The sequence below is a fragment of the Pteropus medius genome, unplaced genomic scaffold (assembly GCF_902729225.1).
Source record: "Pteropus medius unplaced genomic scaffold, Ma_sr-lr_union100, whole genome shotgun sequence".
Lineage (NCBI taxonomy): Eukaryota > Metazoa > Chordata > Mammalia > Chiroptera > Pteropodidae > Pteropus > Pteropus medius.
Window position 1 is genome coordinate 9645083 of NW_024350325.1, and position 4357 is coordinate 9649439.

A 4357-nucleotide genomic window follows, 5' to 3' on the forward strand; every position below is an offset into this window, starting at 1 on the left:
CTAAATTTGTAAATATTATGTTAATAATATCAAAATGCAACTGTCACTTCGAGAATGGACCTTCTTGGGTTGAAGAGGGATAGCTCTGGCCCTGGTCGAGAGGAAACTTAAGAAGGTGTGGGCAGAAGCAGGAAGACAAGCTCTGAGGCTGTTTGGTAAACAGCTAAGAAATAATGTTGAAAGCCCAGAGTAGGCAGTGCAGTGGGGATGGGGAAACAAAGAAGGATGGAACGATAGTATGGAAGTAGGGTGACAGGACATGCTAACAAATTTCTTCTGTCTAAATTTTCCTCATTTATTATAATTAGTCTTCAGTGGGAAAAAAAGAAAAACTTCTCATCTTTATGTCTGGCAATTATACTTATGTAGTGCTTCAGGAGAAGAAAAGAAGAGGATTACTGTTTCCTGATTGTCTGTTAGGTCTTTGGACCTCTTCTCTATCTGTACCCACTCCCTTGGTGATTTCAACCAATCTCAGTTTAAAATATCTATATCTTGAGGGCTTCAAATTTTCTATGTCTAGGTTTAACTTGTTCTCTTAATTCCAGCCTTATGTATCCAGCTGCCTACTCAACTTTTCCACCTCCATGCCTATTAAGCATCTTAAACTTAACACGCCCTTAAATAAACTTGTGATCCTTCATCCAGCCTGCTATCTTCTTCGTCTTTTTTCATCTGTTATTGGCTTCTCCACTCTTAAATGCTCAGGTCAAAAATCTTTCAATCATCCTCGACTCCTCTTTTTGTTACATATCTCTTACAGCCAGTCAAAAAATCCTATTAGCTTTATCTTCAAAATATATCCAAGAGGACTCCTTCTTTCCAGTGATAATAGGCTGTACTTTTCAAACCAACTCTAACAACAAAAAATTTGGAGACAAAATATTTTTTTTAAAACTAAGATCTGAAAGATAAGAGGGAATTACAAAAACTGAAGAGAAACTAATAATATGGGAACTAGGAAAAGACCAAACTAAGATATCTTTGCCCAGAGGACATGTGCCAATCCAAGAACATTTTCCTTGTGAACATAAACATTATTGAAATATAAAAAGAAACTCTCCCCACTGTAATTTGGGACTTTAAAGGATCTACAGTGTGAGGCTGGTCCATGAATGGTTTGGTTCTCACATGGAATTATACATGAGCTTTACTTCTAGTCATCTAGTGAATCTCAAGCTTTGAACTTGACTTAAGTTGATCCCAAACTAGTTGTATCCCCATGGCTGGCAGAAGCAATGACAAATCCTTTCTGGGTGAAGTTTCCTTAATTAATTATAAGCCTCGAATTATTCCTACTCTATTTTCAAATAAAACATCCAGTAGGTAGTCAAAAATAACTAGGCATACAAGGAAACTAGAAAGAACCAGCAGAAGCAACAGATAACACAGATTCAGAAGGCTTAAGAATTACCAGAGTCTATAAGGTAATTATGCTCACTAGCTTTGAATAAACAAATGACAAACTTGAGGATCTCTGCAAAACACACAAATACACACAACAATAAAAACACACACACACACACACAACGCACACACATATAATGATAAAGCAGATAAAAATAGAATTTTATATAAATAAAAACAAAATAAAATTTTAAATTACATGAATGGGTTCAACAGCAGATTAAACACAATTGAAGAGAATTAGTGAACTGGAGGATAAGTCATAAGAAATTATACAGAATGTAGCATGGAAAAACAAAATGATTAAAAAGCATAGCATAGAGGTAGCCAGCTGGGATGGCTGGGGATATGGAGGAGTGGGGGCAGGTGTTGCTTCTTTGCCTCATATTTTCCCAGCACTGCCTGGCCATCACACAGATCACCACCACCATGAGGATCTGGATTTCAAAGCATGTTTTACACCCATGGGAAACTGTTACAACAGCTGCAATGCAGTTACTCCCAAACTCTGTGAATTCAAATTCATTGGAGTTGATGTATTGGACAGACATATAAATTCCTCTGGAAAGTTGCACAGCTGTAGACTTCTCACCACAGAGAGAGAACTGCCTTCCATTGTGAATTCATTTATTGTTGCAGCAAGAACCAAAGCATATGTGTAAGAATGTGCCGTAGTTAATCCTGCAGAGAAAATAATGGAACTTAAATCTACTAATATTTCATTTATAAATATGGTTTCAGTAGTTGAGAGACAAATGCAAACCATATCCTCAAAACCCAGAAAAATGATTTTGACTCAAGAAATCATAATGACTTTGAAATGAATCCATTTTAGCAGTTACCTAGAAGGACTAATGGCAGGTGCCACATCTTTAAAAGATAATAAAGGCTGAGAAGCAATGGACTGAGTAATTCATAAATTAAGTGCCAAGACTGAAGAGTTGACAGTTTTAGCAAGGTGAAGATAAGGACAGCCATAGCAGCAGTAGCATTTGTAGAGAAATGATAATGAAAATTGGGATACAACATATGGTACCCCAGGTGTCTCTTTGATGGTTCCAGTATCTATGTGAAAATTTAACAATTTTTGAAAAAGTACTTTGAAATTGGTATTTGCCTATTCAATCTCCTTGAGGTAGAATCTTAAAGTTTTTCACATATTGATCTTCTCTGGCTTTGGACCAATCTAGAGCAAAGCAGAGTTACCTCTTATGCACACACTATTGCCCTAAGGTAAACTCCATTCAACAGCTTGCTTGAAGGACCTCACTTTCAAAGGAGAAACTGTACGATTTTGAAGGCATATTAATTTGTATAAGATAATCTGCTTTGCTATAAACCACCATTAAGAACCACAATGTTTTAATTTGATACTTAAGGATATTTCTAGAGTAAAAATTAAAACTAAATATAATTTGATTGCATTAATGAAAACTGTATAATTTTGCCAAAGTTTTGTAAGTTAGTAAAGTTATTACCTTCCTTCAGTTTGTACTTTCAAAGTCTTTATGATTTAATATGTTGTCCAATGGGCTGGTTATGTTAATTGAAAATCTAGACATAGCTGGAAAAGAAAACAGTTTAGAATAGAAAGTAACAGAAAATGTCCATAGTGAGAAAATCTCACATTAAATCACAGTCTCAAAATAGTAGAGAAAGTGAGGAAAAAGCAATATTTGATGAGATAGTGTCAATTTTCTAAACTATAGAAGGGTAACAAACACATCTTCCAGGAGCACTATGAATCCCAAGCAGAAAAATTAAAAGGACACCACACCAAGATACATCATGGTTAAAATTCAGAAAACCAAGGACAAAAAAGGATGTCTCAAACGTGATTAAAGAAAAAAGATGTGTTATCTTTAAAAAAAAGAAAAAACTGACAGACAGTAATACTTTATAAGAGCAATAAAAGAAGTCAGAATGCAGTGAAATTACTGCCTTGATTATTTTTTTTAAATCTAAAAGTCTACATCTAGCTAAAATACCCATAAAGAAACCAATAAAGATATGTTCAAACAAACAAAATGAGTTTTCCTCCAGCAGATCTGCACTGAAGGAAATACATTTCAGAAAAAAAATAAAATAATCCCAGTGAAAGGTCTAAAATACAAGAAGTAAATAAAGAGAAAAGACAGTAACAAGTATGAGCATAAGTTCAAATAAACATTAATTATGTAAATTAATGAGTATAATTTCTTATGTTTTTAAAAAATATATAGAATTAAAATATACAACAACGATAACAGCATAGTCAGAAGAGGCGTGAATAGATTTAAACTATTCTAATGTCCTATATCAGCCGAGACTAAAAGTATTTAACAATATTAGATTTTGATAAGGTAACAATGTATGTTGTAGTTTCTAGTGTAACCACTAAAAGAAAGGAAATATAACATATAACTTCCAAACCATTCTAGCAAAATAAAAGTAACAAATGTGGAAGAAAGGAAATAGTCAAAATAATAGCATAAATTAAATACATTAAAAACAATTATGTTATAGAAAAGATAAATAAAGTCAAATACTTTTAGTTGAATTGATAATTCTCATTAAAAAAAAAAAAGAAACACAAATAACCCATACAAAGAGTACAAAGGGAAGCATTATTACAGATCCTACAGTCATTAAAAAGGTGATAAGAAGAAATTAAAAATAATTTAAGGCAAATAAATTTGAAAATGTAGTTGAAGTAGACTAATTTCTAAAAAATAATCAACCAAATGTGATTTAAAAACAAAAATAGAGGTAGAAAAAAAATGATGTCAATGATAGAGGCTCTGTTCATCCCTCTGGCGACCAAATCAAAGTTATGACAGAAACAAAGAGCAAAAAGCAAGGAAAAATCACCTGAAATCTGGATGAATAAGCCCTACAACTAGGGAGAAATCTAAGAAATTGCTCTGCAATGGCAGAAGGTAGGACAGGGCAAGGACATGAGGCTACCTAG

The 4357-nt window shown here is 33.5% G+C and overlaps 1 pseudogene; it reads left to right on the forward strand.

Moving 5' to 3' along the window:
- Positions 1 to 1836: 1836 nt before the first annotated feature.
- On the forward strand, positions 1837 to 2413 carry LOC120583810 (PRELI domain containing protein 3B-like; annotated as a pseudogene).
- Positions 2414 to 4357: the final 1944 nt, after the last annotated feature.